The sequence below is a fragment of the Salvelinus sp. IW2-2015 genome, linkage group LG17 (assembly GCF_002910315.2).
Source record: "Salvelinus sp. IW2-2015 linkage group LG17, ASM291031v2, whole genome shotgun sequence".
Lineage (NCBI taxonomy): Eukaryota > Metazoa > Chordata > Actinopteri > Salmoniformes > Salmonidae > Salvelinus > Salvelinus sp. IW2-2015.
Window position 1 is genome coordinate 23,318,062 of NC_036857.1, and position 22,494 is coordinate 23,340,555.

Consider the following 22,494-nt stretch of genomic DNA (forward strand, 5'->3'; position numbering starts at 1 on the left):
TACAATAAAATCATACTAAGTTTACACATTTTGTTTTGTTTCGGTGTGTTGTATTGAAAGTGGCTAATATTGCATTGATTCAATCACAACTGCCACCGTAAAGGGAAACGTTGACAGTGTTAACTAAGGGGAAAACTCTGTGAAATTCAATATTGTGCTTCTCTAAGCGGGCTGATATTTTTTCTGCGCAGCAGAAATCCTAAACCCCGGCCTGGTCTGCTTGGTCTGTTTCGCATGCGTTCCAGGAAGTCTCATGATGTTGCGCCTCTGGGTTTAGAAACTCTGTGGTTATACATCATGAAAATATACTGTATGCTACGAGGCATTTTATTGGCTTCCAACATACAGTATGTCATGGAAAGAGCAAGAGTTCCTAATGTTTTGTACTGTACAGCTAAACAGTAGGCTAGCAAAACACATCCAAAGCAAGTTGTGATACTACCCGTCACAGTGCTGTCAAACATAATGACCTTTTATAAAGGTAAATTAAAGATATAAGTGTACAAGCATGTAAAGTATGATTTGTACATGTAAAATATGACTGACTGTTGCAGTGCCCAGACAAGACGAGAGCAAACTGCTACACCTATAAAAAAAAGGTGAGCTCTCTCAGATTCTATCTTGATTAGATGGCTAGATGTCAATGTCGAACCAATGCAATGACAAACCTTTTATTGCCTTGCTACATGAGCTGCTTTTCATGAAATGTATATCTGATATAGCTAGCTAGTTGTTGTACTATCTGGTGCAAAGTCCATTCAATGTTACAGCCACAACATCATGATCATCTAGTCATGCATCTGCAGACCAGTGAGGAGGAGAAAAGCCTGCTTAGGGTGAGCTAGCTAGAACAACATCTAGCTAGCTATAATATCAGATAAAGATTTTCTAGGAAAAACATGGATAGAGATAGCTATCTGTAGTAACATTATTATTTGAAACTAACACATGCACATCATCTGTATCTTCGTGAAAATGTAATGTGTGATCTTCGCATAATTCACCTCATTACCTGCTCCAAGGCCACCATCCTGCTGTGCTACTTCCACTTGTGTGCAGAGGTGGGTGGAGCCATACATCGTTCTGGTTATCGCAACAATGACATCCTGTGCTCTCTCTCTTTCTATGTAAATGCATTGTGTAATATTTTAAAAAGGTATTTCCAAAATGTAAAGTTTGCCAGATTATCTGTGGCGGTATGTTTAACTATCAAGAGTGTTTGTGTCAACAGTAAATCTATAGTTCTAAATGATGCAAATGTTTCTTTCTCATATCACTCAATTTCTCTGCTCATCGATCCAAGCACTTAGACCTCACTAGTACTACAAAGATTCTATTCATCCAAATCTAAAGAGTGTGTGTTTTGTATAGGACTCACTGCTGGTGTCACTCCTTCCTGACCAGTCTCTTCATGGCAGTCTACCTGTTTGTCTACGACATGCACTACTTCTTCTCTAAGCTGCAGATCATCACCACCACATTCTCTACTCCCCCATGATCATGGTGATCGTATTCTTCCTCTTTAAACGGGACTCAGTAACAGGTCTTTTGACAGGAGCTCAAACAAATAGGATATCTCCTGATTTTCACTGAGCTTTTGTCAGAATGTCAGATTCATCGGGTGTTTCCAGCCACCCCTCCCGATAGGAATTCAATCCACCTTTAATAAATGGAATATGGTGATGCTGTAATAGCAAGCTGAGCAAGTTGAAAATATTGTTGTCAGGGATGTCTGTGTGCTCCTGAAGTAGTAGACATTTACAGATCATATTCTAGAAAAAAACTAATGAGACTGTTTCACCATGTACAAAGTAACAATACAAAACGCTACATCTTTTCAAACATGTAAAAAGGCAACATAATGATCCCTGGAGACGAATGTGAAACCAGCCATATGGAAGCAAACTGAAAATCATATCATCATGACATGTATTGCCGCACCTTTTCCACAGTGAAATAGCACAGAAATAGCTGTGCCATTATTCAGAATTTGTGTGGATGAAACTTGGAGACCCAAGCTATAGGCTTCTGTAGGGCTGAACCTGCCGAGTTGATGGATGCGCTTTGATTGTATACCCGGGCTTTTCTCCGTTTTATTTTACAATTTGTAGCATGTTAAATATTAGCCACTATCGGGAGCCACCGTCAGTAATAACCACGTACATTTATTTTAGCATCATTCCATTCCGTTTACCTTTCTTTCCTCTGTCAAGTTGTTCCGGAGGGTCTAGCTTTAGTGGATCATATTAGGCTAACGTTGTGCAATCATTTGGGACATGTAGCCTATGTGAATCATTATGGAACTCAGAACACACGTAGAAGGTTAAACCTGGAGCCTGGCACACGGTTCACTACGACTGGACCATTGTCATACAGTTCCATGATTAGTGAGAATTAGGGTAGATTTATAGGATTATTGTTCAACCCCTATTGTACACTTTTTTCCACCTTAAAATATTTTATGGATTGAACTTGAATATGACAACTTTCAGAATGAATCAAACTTGAACGTTGGCTTGTATTTTTTATTAATCAATATTGCAAGTGGCAGGGTTTTCAGCGGTCGAATTAAATGTATTCAGAGCGTGCAAGGTAACCACACCTGCAGAGAGTGTTACGCGACTGAAAAAGGTAAGTCTGAATACCAAATACGGAGAAGTGAGTAAGAAAGGCATTGGTAGGTAGCAATCGGGCCCATACTGCATCTCAGATGAGAACGGCATGCGAAGTGGGACAACCAGAGCAGTCATGAAGTTGCGCCATTCACAGAGCGCTCTATACACGAAAATGTTGGTCGGAACACGTCCAGAAACGCTCAAAGTCCCCTACAGAGGGGAGTTAACGTCTGCATAATTACGTAGTGTTCTTACACTTCTGTTCATAAATGTCTAGTTTAGATTTGGCTGCTAAGACTTTGGGCTCTACATCTTTGAGAAAACACCTCAACCAGTCCATCATCAATCCATGGAGATGGACAAGGCTCAGAGAGGGAGAGCGAGAGGAGGAAACCACTCAGCGCAGCCATGATTAGGTCTTGTTGCCAAAGCACACAGTGGAATCTCTGCATATTTTTGTTGGACTGATTAACACAAAGTAATAGCATGTACTAAAGGGCTAGGTGTTGTTACTACAGATCTACTCCAGTCATAATAGAGTCGTTTTATAGTAGAGACGGGCCTCTTATTTTCCTGAGTGAGTGATGCTGCCACAGCAGGGCAATATGAGATGCAGGGTCTTTGTTCTAACTTGGTTTGAGTCTCTGATCAGTCCTGGTTAGGTCATCGCTGGGCCAGACCTACCTCTGACACCTGACACCTCAATAGCGTTTTGTTTGATCCAGGAAGGTAATACAGTTTTGGTGCCTCAAGCTGTAATAACGGCTTCAAGCTCTTCAAGTCTTTCAGAATGCATCAGAGGGTTGAACATCTCAGTGGAGCTGATAGAGGTACTTTCTGGAACCTCATTTTGTTAGGTAGTTTAATTTGCACGTTGGCTTGGCTGTTATCTGTGTGGCTAAAGATAAAGATTAGAGGAGATTCACTGAAAGAGCCAAAACGTGAACCAAATGTCCTTTAGAGAAAAGGAAACTTAGAGAAGAGGTCGTATTCAACTTGGATCTTTTATCCCACTAGGTAATTTAACAAGGTACATTTTTTGAGGTAAATTTGACCCACCCTGATAAAGAAGATTGACGATAACCTCAAGGAAGATTAAGATCTCATTGTAAGATTGTGTCAAGGCAGTTGCTTTAGCGCCATCTATTGATGAGGATGTAAGGCTCGCTGTAGTGCAGCCAGCTCGACCCCTCCTCTCTGTGCTAGAGAGAGAGAGAGAGAGAGCAATCACTAGTCCACAAGAGGACACTGTGTCATCAGACAATTGACCCAGGAAGAGAGTCCCCTATGAATGTGTCCAGGCAAAGGATAACCACTTCATGGTTATGCCAGTTAGGTTGCGTTTACTGTAGACAGGCAAACCAATTTTTATATTTTTTCCATTAATTGGTCTTTTGACCAATCACATCAGATCTTTTCATATCAGATTTTTTTCAGAGCTGATCTGATTTATCAAAAGACCAATTAGTGAAAAAACATAGAATTGAGCTTCCTGTCCAAACGCAGCCTTAATAGCTTGAACAACATCATGATGATTTGAGCTACAAAGGGAATAAACTAATACATTTTGCATAGCAAAGCATCAGATACAATGTATGATTATGATCAATTTAATGCTTTAAAATAGGCAAGACTTTATCAAGAAGATTGGGTAATTGGGTAGTGCAACAATCTCAGAACGGCTAATTGTGGTCATTGGTAATTAGCAGTAGAGATACTGTACTACTTTGTGAACCACCAGTAGCCTATCTCTGAGATTTATAGAACATGAGTCCTATTAAGACACTCCAAACCAGGGAATCTAATTAACAAGAAGTTAACAATCACAAATTGGAGGCTTGTCCGTAGTGACAAATATGTTTCTAATTTGCCCATTCTGAGGGTGGAGCATCAGCACATCGGCATCGCACTGTGCTCTCATTCATTATACAAAAGTGTGGCTTAGAAAAAAGGGTTCCAAAAGGCTTCTGTGGCTGTCCCCATAGGAGAACCCTTTTTGGTTCCAGGTATAACTATTTTGGGTAGAACCCTTTCCATCCTTTCCACCCTTTGGTTCTACCTGGAACCAAAAGGAAAAGGGGTTCGTCAAAGGGTTCTCATATGAGGACAGTCGAAGAACCCTTTTTGGTTCCTTTTTTTAAAGATTGTAGGGGAGGAGAAAGGAGGGTGGAGTGTTGTGGCTTTTACATAGCATTTTTCCACTACACTACACTGTCTGTGTCCTCTGAATAAAACACACCGTTATGATCAACATATAACAAGTTCTGAATGCTGACATCATATGTGAGCTTTAATGATTGGTTGTTGTTATTTTCGTCAGAGAATTCCATTGTCAAGTAACAATAGAACAGTCTGTTCTAGAATGGTATCTTCTCTCCCTCCTGTTCCAATAGTCTTCAGTGAGTCTCTCATCTGATTACCAGAGGAGACACAGTTAATGGACCCATGAATAGGCCTGAAGAAATAGCAAACTCTGTCCCCCTCTTTAATAAGTTCCACTTTCTCATCTGATTACCAGAGGAGACACAGTTAACGGACCCCTAAATATGCCTGAAGAAATAACTAACTCTCTCCCCCTCTTTAATAAGCTCCACTTTGCCTCTGTCTGTGACATGTAATTTAATTTTGCCTCACACCGGTTTACCCCCTACAAAGTTTGCTTGGTAATTACCCAGTTTGAGCGTGGGACATGGTGTGTGAACTCAATTTGGAGCACCACTGTGATTTCACACCATGTCCAGGGCCACAGAGGGCCTTCTTATTACTAGCATCAAACAGCAGAGATAAAATACCTCAATCTCTCTCTCCCTTTTGGTTGCAATGGTTAATCTTGAGTTCATAGTAATCTTTAACTCAGACGATGATGATAATAAGAAGGTAAGCATCAAGAGGATTGCTAGCGCTGAACGAATTACAGTTAATCGACCAGCCACACAGTAGATAATAACAAGGGGCAAAAGTAACACACCCACTTTCTCAGATAAGACAGGAGCTAGAATGACGTAGTGAAGCATGTTCCTAATGCTGAGAACAAGCAGAGTGAAGGAAATGCAGCCAACAAGTGGTCAGCATATGTGGGAACTCCTTCCAGACTGTTGGAAAAGCATTCCAGGTGAAGCTGGTTGGGAGACTGTCAAGAGTGTGAAAAGCTGTTGTCATGGCAAAGGGTGGCTATTTTGAAGAATCTAAAATAAAACTTTTTTGGTTACTACATGATTCCATATGTCTTATTTCATAGTTTTGATGTCTTCACTATTATTCTGCAATGTAGAAAATAGTCAAACTTAAGGAAAACCCTTGAATGAGTAGGTGTGTCCAAACTTTTAACTGGTACTGTAGCTATTATGTGACCCATTTTGGTCTGATTACTGTAAGGCAAAATATTGTGTTTGCGCAACATTATGATGTTGACGCATGGTTAATTTTGATACATTTCGAACCTACAACATTAATTATTCCAATCAACACAAACATGAAATGATGGCTTATAGTACATTTGTTGAAAGTAACAACCAATATAAACCAGAAACATGGAGATAAGACAGATATTGTGCACTTCTCGCCAGCTGTTACTTTCATCCCAAGGCTGTGTTACTCCTGCCCTGCTGCAGGTACAAAAGTAACGGTGCGGTCGTTCTGTTCTCTGTCTATTTAATTTCAACAATTTTACCATAGAAATGAAATTACAGTTGCTAATGTTAGAGGACATATATACGTTGTCTCTCTAGCTTTATCAATCTGAGTAATTAGGAAAAAAACTAAATGTTATTTTCGTCCCGGTTCTCCACTACCACAGAGAGACTATGTATAGAGGAAGCTGTAACAGTACTGAAATGCTGAACAGTCATTGTGTTGGAGGGATTCATTTTTCACACTGTAAATGTATCATCAACCACCATGCCTCTGAAATGCTCTCTATGATTTAGGCATCAGACATTGCTAAGGCCCTGGCATTTTCTTCCTGCTCTCTCTACAAGACACTGAGTCAGATTACCAGGATGTCTCTTTCGGCAAGAGGGAGACGCATACAAGTGATACATCCCATTTTCACCTGCGATTCCCCCGCTCCTTTATTTTCATACTTAGATGGGGATTCCTTGTGAGCTCTGCAGAAATTGGATTTCATATATATATTTTTTGCAACTTTTGAAAGTTACAAATGCTTTGTGCTCCTTCCTTCCCCCTTATGAGTGAGCCGAGTACTGTGTAGCTATTTTCCTCTGGCCGGGGGAGACGCATAAAAAAAGAATGATGGCAATATTACTTCTGAAACTGAGTTGACTTTATTGAGGTTTTATGCGTCAAGGGAAATCATTGTGTCCTGGGCTGCAGCAAATGATTATTGAGTGCTAATAGGAGACGCTGTTTAATATAAAAGAAAGACCAGACAAAATCACTCATAGCACCTGGGGGAATAAATTAAGGGAGGAGAAGTGGAAGGTGGGAGTCGTTGCTGTTGTAGATAGATGAGCTTTATTACCACCTGGCTGGCTTTGGTTGTATCATTACGGAAGCACACAACACATTTCTCTCCTCTCTCTGTCTGTCTGTGTTGGTTAAAGCACCCTCAAGCTGAGCTGTTGTTGTTGTTCATCTCTTGTTTCAAAAAAAATACAAGTAGCACAGTGCTTTTTTGACCTCTGAGAAGCAGAATGCATGGTGATTGCAACCTCTCGAGGCCATTGATGGCATTGCTGCCCTCTTCATGTTATTTGCCTGTTTATTTCCCCTCAAATGTCTTTTGTTCATTCAATACACGTGTCTGTAGTCTTATGGATAGTTATATACGAATATGTGTAACTTTTCCTATTGAGAACGTCATCATGTCAGTACTAGTAGTGACATATACACAAAGTGTGCAAAACATGACATGGACTGACCAGCAATGTTCCCTCTAAACTGTAACACAAGGACTGCCTGTGCAGAGTGTAGAGAAAACCACGTGATTGAACTTCACTCAACTTTCTAGAGTTTTCCCTGTTAGTTAACACTATCAACGTTTCCCTTTACTGTGGCAGTTGTGATCGAATCAACGCAATATTAGCCACTTTCAATGCAACACACCGAAACAAAATGAACTATGCAAGATATTTTTAACGCTTCGGAGCAGGATTATATTGCCCACGACTCAGCCCATACTCTACAGACCAGTGCGGCATAACCAATCTGAGCTGCAGTAGGCCTATATGCAAAAAGACCATTGCCATATATGGATCTGTGCCATTTACTTTGAGCTGGACTGTGTTTACAGCTGTGGGCGCTTGATTTGAGATCAGAGCAAGAGCTGCATGTAGCCACGTGTGCAAAAAAAATCATATCCTTTGCTAGTTAGTGAGTTATTAGCCCAGTTATATATAATTTGTAGTCAGCAATAGGGGAATGATTGCTTCCTACAAGAGCACAGAAAAAAGTCAGGTAAAGAGCTTTCTTTTGTCTTAAAGGGGCAGTGTTGTATTTTGAGAAAGGCTTGAATAAGCTAAGTAGCCGAAAAGCAGAGGGTTGCATAATTTGTCTGATTCTCTGTAATAACGGTATGGGAATAATAATGCGTTTTATTTTGTAAAGTGGTTTCTTGCATCAAAAAACACAACATTTTCAGTCATCTCCTTGTCTGAAGGACAAGTGGATAAACAGGTTAATGTCAAGGCCGGCATGTTTTGGCTGCTACTGTAAGCTGAATGATAGAACAGCAATTTCCATGTAAAAATATTATGGGATGCATTTTCACCATTATTTTTGATGGTAGGCCACTCTGGTAGGCCATTATGATCAAATAGCCACAGTAAACTACTTGGTCACTATTAAAACTGTAACATAAAGTGGGTACAGACTCAGTGTTCACAGGAAAAGCTCGCTGGAAGTTGCACAGAATTTTCACAACGTTCAAGTTTGCGCTCAGCAGACCTGAAATTGGCTCACTGTCTAAAACAATTTGAGCTAACATTTCTGACCAAGTGAATCCAGGTGAAAGATATGATCCCTTATTAATGTCACTTGTTAAATCCACTTCAATCAGTGTAGATGAAGGGGAGGAAACAGGCTAGATAAGGATTTTAAAGCCTTGAGACAATTGAGACATGGATTGTGTATATGTGCCATTCAGAGGGTGAATGGGCAAGGCAAAATATTTAAATGCATTTGAATGGGGTATGGTAGAAGAAGAATGATACTGGGTTTTTCACACTGAACAGTTTCCCGTGTGTATCAAGAATGGTCCACCAATCAAAGGACATCTAGCCAACTTGACGCAAATGTGGGAAGCATTGCAGTCAACGTGGGCCAGCATCCCTGTGGAATGCTTTTGAGTCAAAGCCCCAACGAATTGAGGGGTTGCAACTCAATATTAGGAAGGTGTTGCAAATGTTTTGTACACTGTGTAAGTAATGTCAGATGAAGTGACATATAACTACAATTGTTAAATGTCACTATTTTGCATCATAATGAGACCTGCGGCATTCTCTAACTGGTGTTCTGTCTGTTGTAAAGCACTTTAAATCAAATCAAATCAAATTTTATTAGTCACATACACATGGTTAGCAGATGTTAATGCGAGTGTAGCGAAATGCTTGTGCTTCTAGTTCCGACAATGCAGTAATAACCAACAAGTAATCTAACCTAACAATTATCCACAACTACTACCTTATACACACACAAGTGTAAAGGTAAAAGAATATGTACATAAAGATATATGAATGAGTGGTGGTACAGAACGGCATAGGCAGATGCAGTAGATGGTATAGAGTATCGGTATATACATATGAGATGAGTACTGTAGGGTATGTAAACATAAAGTGCATAGTTTAAAGTGGCTAGTGGTACATGTATTACATAAAGATGGCAAGATGCAGTAGATGATATAGAGTACAGTATATACATATGAGATGGGTAATGTAGGGTATGTAAACATTATATAAGTGGCATTGTTAAAGTGGCTAGTGGTACATTTTTACATAATTTCCATCAATTCCCATTTTTAAAGTGGCTGGAGTTGAGTCAGTATGTTGGCAGCGGCGCGAAATGTTAGTGGTGGCTGTTTAACAGTTTGATGGCCTTGAGATAGAAGCTGTTTTTCATCTTCGTCTCTCGTCCGCTTTGATGCACTGACTGACCTCGCCTTCTGGATGATAGCGGGGTGAACAGGCAGTGGCTTGGGTGGTTTTGTCCTTGTGATCTTTATGGCCTTCCTGTGACATCGGGTGGTGTAGGGTTCCTGGAGGGCAGGTAGTTGCCCCCGGTGATGCGTTCTGCAGACCTCACTACCTCTGGAGAGCCTTACGGTTGTGGGCGAGCAGTTGCCGTACCAGGCGGTGATCAGCCCGACAGGATGCTCTCGATTGTGCATCTGTAGAAGTTTGTGAGTGCTTTTGGTGACAAGCCGAATTTCTTCAGCCTCCTGAGGTTGAAGAGGCGCTGCTGCGCCTTCTTCACGACGCTGTCTGTGTGGGGGGACCAATTCAGTTTGTCCGTGATGTGTACACCGAGGAACTTAAAACTTTCCACCTTCTCCACTACGACCCGTCGATGTGGATAGGGGGTGCTCCCTCTGCTGTTTCCTGAGTCCAAAATCATCTCCTTTGTTTTGTTGACGTTGAGTGTGAGGTTATTTTCTGACAACCACACTCCGAGGGCCTCACTCCTCCCTGTAGGCCGTCTCGTCGTTGTTGGTAATCAAGCCTACCACTGTAGTGTCATCCGCAAACTTGATGATTGAGTTGGAGGCGTGCATGGCCACGCAGTGTGGGTGAACAGGAGTACAGGAGAGGGCTCAGACGCACCTTGTGGGGCCAGTGTTGAGGATCAAGCGGGGTGGAGATGTTGTTCCTACCCTACCACACCTGGGGGCGGCCGTCAGGAAGTCCAGGACCAGTTGCACAGGGCGGGTCGAGCCCAGGGTCTCGAGCTTGATGACGAGTTTGGAGGGACTATGGTGTTAAATGCTGAGCTGTAATACGATGAAGCAATTCTCACATGGGTATTCTCTTGTCAGATGGGTTAGGGCAGTGTGCAGTGTGGTTGCGATTGCGTCGTCTGTGGACCTATGGGTCGTAGCAAATTGGAGTGGGTTAGGGTGTCGGTAGGGTGGAGTGATATGGCCTTGACTAGTCTCTCAAGCACTTCATGATGACGGAAGTGAGTGCTACGGGGCGGTAGTCGTTTAGCTCAGTTACCTTAGCTTTTTGGAACAGGAACAATGGTGGCCCTCTTGAAGCATGTGGGAAAGCAGACTGGGATAAGGATTGATTTGAATATGTCCGTAAAACACACAGCCAGCTGGTCTGCGCATGCTCTGAGGACGCGGCTGGGAATGCGTCTGGGCTGCAGCTTGCGAGGGTTACACGTTTAAATGTTTTACTCACCTCGGCTGCAGTGAAGGAGAGCCGCAGGTTTTGGTAGGGGGCGTGTCAGTGGCACTGTATTGTCTCCAAAGCGGGCAAAAAAGTTGTTGCCTGTCTGGGAGCAAGACATCCTGGTCGCGACGGGGCTGGTTTTCTTTTTGTAATCCGTGATTGACTGTAGACCCTGCCAATACTCTTGTGTCTGAGCTGTTGAATTGCGACTCGATTTTGTCTCTGTACTGGGATTAGCCTGTTTGATTGGCCTTGCGGAGAGAATAGCTACACTGTTTGTATTCGGTCATGCTTCCGGTCACCTTGCCCTGGTTAAAAGCAGTGGTTCGCGCTTTCAGTTTCACGCGAATGCTGCGTCAATCCAGGTTCTCTGGTTTGGGAATGTTTTAATCGTTGCTGTGGGTAGACATGTCAATGCATGCCTAATGACTCGCTCACCGAATCAGCAATATTCGTCAATATTGTTGTTGGACGCATGGCGGAACATATTCAATCGCGTGATCGAAGCAGTCTTGAAGCTGGAATCAGATTGGTCGACAGCGTTGAACAGACCTGAGCGCGGGAGCTGTTGTTTTAGTTTCTGTTTGTAGGCTGGAATCAAAAATGGAGTCGTGGTCAGCTTTTCGAAGGGGGGGGGGAGGGCCTTATATGCGTCGCGGAAATTAGTATAAATGATTAGGGTTTTCCAGCCTGGTAGCACAATCGATATGCTGATGAATATTAGGGAGTTTTGTTTTAGATTAGCCTGTTAAATCCCAGCTACGATGAATGCAGCCTCAGGGATGTGTGGTTTCAGTTTACAAACAGATATAAAGTTCGTTCAAGGCCATCGATGTGTCTGCTTGGGGGGATATTCGGCTGTGATTAGATCGAAGAGAATTCCTTGGTAGATAATGCGGTCGACATTTGATTGTGAGGAGTTCTGATCAGGTGACAGAATGATTGAGTTCCGTGTGTTTTGGTTTGATGACACACACGTCTCGTTATGTCTAGGCATACCCCCGCCCTCTTCTTACCAGAAAGTGTTGTTTCTGTCGGCGCGATGCTGAAAGAAACAGCTGGCTGCACCGACTCCGTTAGCGTCTCTTGAGTAGCCATGTTTCCGTGAAGCAGAGCACGTTGCATCCTGATGTCTCTCTGGAATGCTACCCGTGCTCGGATTTCATCACCTTATTGTCAGAGACTGGCATTGCGCAGAAGTATGCTAGGGAGTGGAGCGCGATGTGCCGTCTCGAAGCCTGACCAGGAGACCGCTCGTTGCCCTTTACGGCGTGCACAGGTCGGCCGGCCTGGGTCAGCCGTTGTATTGGGTGAAGCAACATGGCATCCGTTTTCGGGAAAGTCATATTCCTGGTAGGAACGATGATGAGTTGACGTTAATCGTATATTCAGTAGTTCCTCCCGACTGTATGTAATGAAACCTAAGATTACCTGGGGTACCGATGTAAGAAATAACACATAAAAAAACAAAATACTGCATATTTTCCAAGGAACGCGAAGCGAGGCGGCCATCTCGTTTCGGCGCCGGATGTAATACATCGGCTGATGTAAAAAGGGCTTTATAAATAATTTTGATTGATTGATTGGCGCCGGTTTTATGGGCTCTTAACCAACGGTGCTATTTTGTTCGTTTTTTCGCATTGTTTGTAACTTATTTTGTACATAATGTTGCTGATACCATCTCTTATGACCGAAAAGAGATTCTGGAAATCAGAACAGCGATTACTCACCTTGAACTGGATGAAGAATTTCTCTTTAATGAGTCGGACGAGAGGGATTTACTCTAGACACCCGAACAGACCCTCATCCCCGTCATTTGCAGGAGAAAGAAATGGAAGAGGTATCGTGGATTGAGATCAGGGTGTCTTGTGGGGATCCGCCGACGAGTGGCTAATCTGCCTTTGCCATCGGTTCTATTGGCCAACGTACAATTGCTGGATAATAAATTAGATTAACTAAAAGCACGTATATCCTACCAATAGAACATTCAAAACTGTAATATCTTATGTATCAACGAGTCGTGGCTGAACGACGACATGAATAACATACAGCTGGCAGGTTATACACTGTATCGGCAGGATAGAACAGCAGCCTCTGGTACACAAGGGGTGGCGGTCTATGTATATTTGTAAACAACAGCTGGTGCACGATATCTAAGGAAGTCTCAAGGTTTTGCTAGCCTAAGGTAGAATATCTCATGATAAGCTGTAGACTACACTATCTACCTAGAGAGTTTTCATCTGTATTTTTCGTAGCTGTCTACGTACCACCACAGACCGATGCTGGCTCTAAGACCGCACTCAATGAGCTGTATACCGCCATAAGCAAACAGGAAAACGCTCATCCAGAGGCAGCGCTCTTAGTGGCCGGGGACCTTAATGCAGGGAAGCTTAAGTCAGTTTTACCTAATTTCTACCAGCATGTTAAATGTGCAACCAGAAGGAAAAAAACTCTAGACCAACTTTACTCCACACACAGAGACGCGTACAAAGCTCTCCCTCGTCCTCCATTTGGCAAATCTGACCATGATTCTATGCTCCTGATTCCTGTTTACGAGCAAAAAATGAAAGCAGGAAGCACCAGTGACTAGATCAATAAAAAAGTGGTCAGATGAAGCAGATACTAAGCTACAGGACTGTTTTGCTAGCACAGACTGGAATATGTTCTGGGATTCTTCCGATGGCATTGAGGAGTACACCACATCAGTCACTTGCTTCATCAATAAGTGCATCGATGACGTCGTCCCCACAGTGACTGTACGTATATACCCCAACCAGAAGCCGTGGATTACAGGCAACATCCACACTGAGCAAAAGGGTAGAGCTGCCGCTTTCAATGAGCGGGACACTAACAAGAAATCCAATAAGAAATCCCGCTATGCCCTCCGACCAACCATCAAACAAGATTGAATCATACTACTCCGGCTCCGACGCTTGTCGGATGAAGCACAGCTGAAGCACAGCTGAGAGCTGCCCAGTGACACGAGCCTACCAGATGAGCTAAATCACTTCTATGCTCGCATCAGCTGTTCCGGACGACTGTGTGATCACGCTCTCTGCAGCCGACGTGAGTAAGACCTTTAAACAGGTCAACATTCACAAGGCCGCAGGGCCAGACGGATTACCAGGACGTGTGCTCCGAGCATGCACTCACCAACTGGCAAGTGTCTTCACTGACATTTTCAACCTCTCCCTGTCTGAGTCTGTAATATCAACATGTTTCAAGCAGACCGCTATAGTCCCTGTGCCCAAGAACACTAAGGCAACCTGCCTAAATGACTACAGACCCGTAGCATTCATGTCTGTAGCCATGAAGTGCTTTGAAAGACTGGTCATGGCTAACATCAACACCATTATCCCAGAAACCCTAGACCCACTCCAATTTGCGTATCGCCCCAACAGATCCACAGATGATGCAATATCTATTGCACTCCACACTGCCACTTCACACCTGGACAAAAGGGACACCTATGTGAGAATGCTATTCATTGACTACAGCTCAGCGTTCAACACCATAGTGCCCTCGAAGCTCATCACTAAGCTAAGGACCCTGGGACTAAACACCTCCCTCTGCAACTGGATCCTGGACTTCCTGACGGGCCGCCCCCTGGTGGTAAGTGGGGGGCCCCTCAGTGGTAAGTGCTCAGTCCCCTCCTGTATTCCCTGTTCACTCATGACTGCACTGGCAGGCACGACCCGAACACCATCATTAAGTTTGCCAATGACACAACAGTGGTAGGCCTGATCACCAACAACAACGAGACAGCATATAGGGAGGAGGTCAGAGACCTGGCCGTGTGGTGCCAGGACAACAACCTCTCCCTCAAATTGACCAAGACTAAGGAGATGATTGTGGACTACAGGAAAAGGAGGACCGAGCACGCTCCCATTCTCATCGACGGTGCTGTAGTGGAGCAGGTTGAGAACTTCAAGTTCCTTGGTGTCCACATCACCAACAAACTAACATGGTCCAAGTACACCAAGACAGTCGTGAAGAGGGCACGACTAAACCTATTCCCCCTCAGGAGACTGAAAAGATTTGGCATGGGTCCTCAGATCCTCAAAAGGTTCTATAGCTGCACCATCGAGAGCAACCTGACTGGTCGCATCACTGCCTGGTATGGCAACTGCTCGGCTTCAGACCGCAAGGCATTAGAGAGGGTAGTGCGTACAGCCCAGTACATCACTGGTGCCAAGCTTCCTGCCATCCAGGACCTCTATATCAGGCAGTGTCAGAGGAAGGCCCTAAAAATGTACTCCAGCCACCTTAGTCATATACTTTCTCTCTGCTACAGCACGGCAAGCGTTACCGGAGCGCCAAGTCTAGGTCCAAGAGGCTTCTAAACAGCTTCTACCCCCCAAGCCAATAGACTCCTGAACATCTAATCAAATGGCTACCCCAGACTATTTGCCCCCCCCCCCTCTTTTACACTGCTGCACTCTCTGTTATTACCTCAATTACCTCAACTAACTGATGCCCCCACACATTGACTTTGTACCGGCGGTACCCCCTGTATATAGCCTTGCTATTGTTATTTTACTGATGCTCTTTAATTATTTGTTACTTTTATTTGTTACTTTTTTTAGGTATTTTTCTGAAAACTGCATTGTTGGTTAAGGGCTTGTAAGTAAGCATTTCACTGTAAGGTGAATACCTGTTGTATTCGGCGCATGTGACAAATAACATTTGATTTGATTTGATGGTGTCAGGTAGTTCAGTATCCTCCACAACCACAGTCCCCAGGCAGTCACAGATCTTCATTTGACCTTCCGCCGGGGCACACTCCTCCTTGTCCCTGTTTTGCGGAGAGGAGAGGTACTCTCAGGAGGTCTGGCACTAGCCTGCTTATCAGCAGGCTGTTCAGAGACCCAATTTCCCCTGCCTGTATACCCAGGCTGTAGTGTATACCCTTCACTGAAGGGCAGCTGCTCCCTGCCTGCTTGCCTGCCTGCCTGCTACTAGAGAGGCTCCAGCCCCACTACAGGTATATATGTCTGTTTGAAGGCTGCAGTATGTGGAAGTTGCAGAGGGGATTAAGTGAATATACTTTGAGCGATCTTACCTGGCTTCTTTGATATGATTGATACAGTGCCTTCAGAAAGTATTCATACCCATTGACTTATTCCCCATTTTGTTGTGTTGTTGTGTTGCAGCCTGAATTCAATGCTTGAAAATATGGAGAGTGGTTCTCAGTAATGTGTTGTATTGGATTTGCCCCAGACATAACACTTTGTATTCAGGACAACATTTGTATTGCTTTGCCATTTTTTTGCAGTATTACTTTAGTGCCTTGTTGCAAACAGGATTCATGTTTTGGAATACTTTTATTCTGTTTAGGCTACCTTCTTTTCACTGTCAATTATGTTAGTGTTGTGGAGTAACTACACTGTTGTTGATCCATCCTTAGTTTTCTCCTATTACAGCCATTAAACTCTGTAACTGATTTGAAGTCACCATTGGCCTCATGGTGAAATCCATGAGCGGTTTCCTTTCTCACCGGCAACTGAGTTAGGAAGGAAGTCTGTATCTTTGTAGTGACTGGTTCTATTGATACACCATCCAAAGTGTAATTGATAACGTCACCATGCTCAAAGGGATATTAAATGTCTGCTTTTTTATTTTTACTCATCTACCAATACGTGCCCTTCATTGCGAGGGGTTGGAAAACCTTCCTGGTCTTTGTGGTTGAATCTGTGTTTGAAATCCCTGCTTTACTGAGGGACATTACAGATACAGTAATTGTATGTGTGGGGTACAGAGATGAGGTAGTCACTCAAAAATCATGTTAAACGGTATTAATGCACACGGAGTGAGTCCATGCAACTCATTATGTGACTTGTTAAGCTCATTTTTACTCCTGAACTTATTTAGGCTTGCCATAACAAAGGGGTTGAATACTTATTGACTCAAGACATTTGAGCTTTAATGTTTTATTAATTTGTTAACATTTCTAAAAACATAATTCAACTTTGACGTTATGGGGTATTGTGTGTAGGCCAGTGACAGAAAATCTAAATTTAATCCATTTTGAATTCAGGCTGTGACACAACAAAATGTGTGAATACCTTCTGAAGGCACTGTATATGTCATGCACATACTGTAGTTACAGTACATGAATCACGCACACTAGCATTAAGGAGGACGAGGAAGGTTTACTCAAACACTTCAAATTAGGTTCTCTTTCGGTCGATCCTGAGAACCAAGGTTACAATATGCAACCATGACGTTTTGTGTGTTATTTGAATGTGGAAATGCCCACTCATACACAACACACAGCCCTGCATACTGTATGTAACCCATTCTGCAAACACATTCATAATGCCTCAAAATGTGTTTATCTATTTTCTAGAACCAGTCAAAGAACATTAATTAAAAATACATTTCACAGTTTAGCAACTACCCCAACATCAACATATGTGAAAATGCAGAGTTTCTATGTTTTGTAGTAAAAAAGATAGAGGAAGGTAATTGTTTCCAATGACAACAGCAACCAGTTAGTAGACAATTAATAGGCAATGCCTACTCATAATTGGTCAAATCCTGATTTCTACAAAACATAGAACTGCACTATTTTCACAGAGTTTGATTTTGGAGTGGTGCTGGAGGTGATATAAAGTGCATCAGTATGATCTGTATGAAACTCCCTTTATTGTCACCAGGGCAGAACCATTCAAGTGCAAAACAGAGGTTTTGGGATCAGATGTGTGAAACGGACCCAGAGTTGTGAAACATGGCCACGTTACAGTCCCGTGTCAGGCTTGTCTAGTTCTAGTGTTCAGAGAACTACAGACCCGTAGCTAGCCCCCCCMCCCCCCCCCCCCCCGGACACACATATAGCACATCATCTCACACTGCCTTGATCTTACAAGCAGTATTGACTCAAGACCCGTGTAGATCATCTCACCATCCACACCTCTATCTGTCTAGGCAGGCAGTACCTCTGGCCACAAAGGGTTCGCCTCTCCCATCACCCACCCCATACTGGTTCTTCTGTCTTCAGAGTCCAGCTTTAACTCCCGCTCCTGTCTGTACCCTCGCTCTCTCATCACCCATCCAACCCTAGTTACCCCCTGTCCTGTCATCTCCCACTCCCCTCCCACTCCCCAACACTGGATACGCCAGTCCTGTCTCTAGCTCTGTCACCACATTCACCCTCACCCACCCTCATTGCTCCCCAGCCCTCACCCACCCAGTCGGCCCACCCCTCCACATCGTCTCAGTGTGCTGGAGGTCTCAGCAGAGTGGCAGTGGAGCGAGTGGTGATTAAGTTGGAAGGTCAGGCGGAATTGATTCCTTCCCCGGCCGGCAGCCGATGCTTCCATCGCCTCCTCTCTCTGACAGGAAGAGGAGTGCAGATTTGTTTTGGGGGTGTTTCCTTATTTAGGAGAGTTTTGGCCCTGTCTCCGGGGGAAACTCCCATGCCCTGACTCCAGCGCCAGCCAGTGGAATAAGAGGTGTGCAGACTCATCCATCCATCCTTCCATTCTTCCATCCCTCTCAGCTGGAGTAGGCAATAAAGCAGTAAGGCTGTGGTCAAACAAAGGGAGGGTGATGCTTTAGCCCTACAGAGATCGCCTTAATTGAGCTCAATTGCACTGATGAGCTGGCATTCTGCTGATGAATGAGCTCTGCTAATGACTCATTACTGTATTAAATCTACCATTTAGCTCATCAGGGTTCGTTCTCTCTGGCTTCCCTACACTGGACAAGATATCTGTGCCCTTGTAATAGGCCTACACAGTAAACGTTTCATGCCAGACATGAAATCACACATGATACTGTATCAGTTTCTTTACCATGAAACTGACCTCCATGAAGGCCTTTATAAAACGCCCAATTACCATATGCTGAAAACATGTTATTTTCTTTGAAAGTACTTCCTCTGTACATTGGTTTAATGCACGTCTACTTTGTTCACAGATGTGGTTCAGATGTATTGTGATGTAAAGACTGATGTTGAGGCGTCACGTCTTTCATGTCATGTACATGAACTGCATCACAGCTGGGTGAGCCTGTCTCTCTCTGACAATAACCCTGACAAACCCCTCTGTTGTCTTAGCGCTTCATCAAAAAGTGACAGCTGGTGATAATTAAAACAACAAGCTCCTCTCTTCTGATGGAGCTGATCGACATGGCAACAGGAAGATGATAACAAATGAATTGTAAACAAGCATGAAGGAACAAATTGTGGAGTTTTTTCTTCTCCTTTATGCATATCACTAGGCCTTTTGTGAATGTATTGATAAGAAGAATACCTGTAACCCTTTATGTTATATTACATTGTTCTTATCCCTGTGTAGGTATTCCTGTAAGATTAGTGTAATAACTGTACAAAACTTACATTCATCTTTGATTTGTTACACCATATAAAAAGAGAGGACGTCACCACAGTATGGTATGACGTACTCCACTTCAGCTAACAGCCAGGTCCCCAGTAAAGTCCTTTCAGCCTGGTAGAAGGGTAATGAGAGGAGTTAGAAAATGAGGGAGTTTTATCTGGCCTCACACACACACACACACACACACACACACACACACACACACACACACACACACACACACCACACACACACACACACACACACACACACACACACACACACACACACACACACACACACACACACACACACACCACACACACACACACACACACACACACACACACACACACACACACACACACACACACACACACACACACACACACACACACACACACACACACACACACACACACACACAGAGAGAGGCCCATATGCTCTTTGCCCAAGGGTCTGAGCAATTTTCAATCGATAGCCACAGAGCTATTGCTCATCCCTAAGGCTGGAAGAGTACGACTCGCGTGCTTTGTGTGTGTTGTCCTCTGGGACTCTATTTTTGTATTTATTTTTTTACATTTCATTTTTTCCCCCAAGAGATTGCAGTGCAATATCTGGAAGTCAGCCAGCTGGTGTCCCTTCTGGGTGGTGGAAAGCATCTCAGAGACAGAGAGAGAGCGAGAGTGGTGAAGGGGTGTAAAACGTGTTGCTGCCTCTTTCTTTCTCGCTCTCTCTCTTTCTCTCTCTGTCTCTCTGCCTTTCTGTCTCTCTGCCGCTCTGCCTCTCTCCCTCTCTCTCTCTCTCTGTCTCCAGGGAGAAACAGAGACTGTACTCGCTCTCCCCTTGTGCCAATATGTTTGAGATACTGAGGGAAGGTATGAGGGGGAAAGAATGAATGAATGCAATCATTACTGGTAGAGAATGGTAATGCTATTGTAACGCCGTTGAGGGAATGTCTTCATAAATGTCTGGTCTCAGGGGGATGGAGGAGAGGATGCGGGGTGCGTGTGGCACGGTGCGTGGAGGGGCCTCTTTCTCTGTGTGGTCTGCATGAATAAATGCATGTGTTCCCGGTGAGGGTCTGTTTGCTTATTATGGATGCAGTTGGCTCTTCGGGCCATCCCAGGAGATTAAAGTTTGTAAACATGAATAATAATTAGGAGCAGGTCTTCGGGCAGGTAATCTACATGTGGGTTCCGCAGGCATGCTTACCTTACCCCACTCAATATGCATCCATTTGGAGGGGGGGCATTGCATTAGCATTTTGTTTACACACACACACACACACACACATAGGTAACGTTTGATCTCCTATCAGGGCAAACAGAATAGATGTCATTTCTAGTTAGCTTTAAAGAAGATGAGGTCCAATGTAAGGAAAAATACAGAGCAAAGCAAAGAAGAATAGATTTCATCTTTACTAAGGCCAGCCCATGTTGTTGACTATCGTTTTTTAATGTTCTCTGTTGGTAGAGACACACACCAGCAAGCTACCTGCAGCCAGACCTTGGTTGGGTCTGTTTGGGTCCGTCGAAAGGGCGCAAACATTTTTCTGCTGTTGTTATAAAGATATACAGTATAGTATGATTGGGGTATTTCAGCACACTACAACAGAGGTATTGTACACAACAACAGAGGTATTTGAGGATGCTTGAGCCGTGTGCTTTTTTCTCTGAGGAGGTAAAAAGTCAGTCTCTGGGCTTTGTGTAAAGATCCATCCTGGCACGTCCAGGAGTCTGCTGGGCATCAAGGGGATGGCTAAATGAGAACTCAGGGGCTTACAGATCTGATGCAGGGCCTGCCGTGCCCCTGGGTATCTGACTTATTGACACAAGGATAGGCCGCTGATGATTAATTAACAACATGGTATGTTATCGCTCCGTCTGGACCGCTGGAGAGATGGGAGATCTGGAGGTGACATTGGTGTTAGGAAGGATGGAATCTAATCTTTGCTATTCTGCAGGAGTCTGAGGGTGCGTCCCAAATGGAACCCTATTCCCTTTATAGTGCACTACTTTTGTCCAGGGCCCATGGGCCCTGGTCAAAAGTAGTGCACTTTATAGAGGATGGAATGACATTTGGGATGCTCCCAGAGCCACCCATTCCCCCTTTCCTTCCCCTAGTGCTAACAAACCCCAGTCTGACAGTAAACAAATCTTTGACAAGTCCCCTTCCCAAACCCCTTTTATAGATAGTCTTAAGACTTTAATCTGGAACCGGTGACAAGCTCATCCCCAGTCAATAGGGTAAATGGAAGCTCATGCTAGGGAAGTGATGTCTTGTCCAAAGGCTGGTATGGGTGAACATGCCCTGCATCTTAAAACATAGCTCACCTTAAAGGAAGGGTACTGAAGGAAAGAGAGACAGCAAGTCAGGTTTTCACTATTAAAGTAGCAATACACCACTTTTTGGGCGACCTGACCATATTCACATAGAAATGTGAGTTATAGATATACGCAACCAAAAGTATGTGGACACTTACTCGTCAGACATCTTATTCCAAAATCATGGGCATGAATATAAAGTTGGTCCCCCCTTTGCTGCTATAACAGCCTCCACTCTTCTGGGAAGGCTTTCCACTAGATGTTGGAACATTGCTGCGGGGACTTGCTTACCTTCAGGCACAAGAACATTAGTGAGGTTGGGTGTCATGTAAAAATCTTCCCAACTTGAGATAGTTCCCAATCGTTCTGATAGTGTTCTGATTGTGATGTCATGCTGTAAAATTTCTCCCAGCATGAAAATGTTCCCAGTTCAATAATTGCGTGCGCATCTCTTTATGTGAATGGCTGATCTCGTTTGGATGCCTCCCTCTCACACCCTCCCTCGACCTCGAAAAACTATTCTGTATTCACGTGCATATGCTTCACACATCTTCTAATCAATGGTGGCCAGGAGTATTCGACACTGATGAATCAGAAGCTTGTTGAGGCGTGAGATCAGCATATAAATACTCGGACTCGCGCATCAAAGTGCTGAGGGTGCACGTTACTTTTTTGATTGACAGTGCATATATTAGTTAGTTAGCTAGCTAAATCAAGGGCGAGGGAGGGTGTGAGAGAAACATCCGCGTTCCATTTCATCCCAAAGGTGTTCGATGGGGTTGAGGTCAGGGCTCTGTGCAGGCCAGTCAAGTTCTTCCACACTTATCTTGACAAACCATTTCTGTATCGACCTCGATTTGTGAAGGTAAAAGGAAAGGGCCTTCCC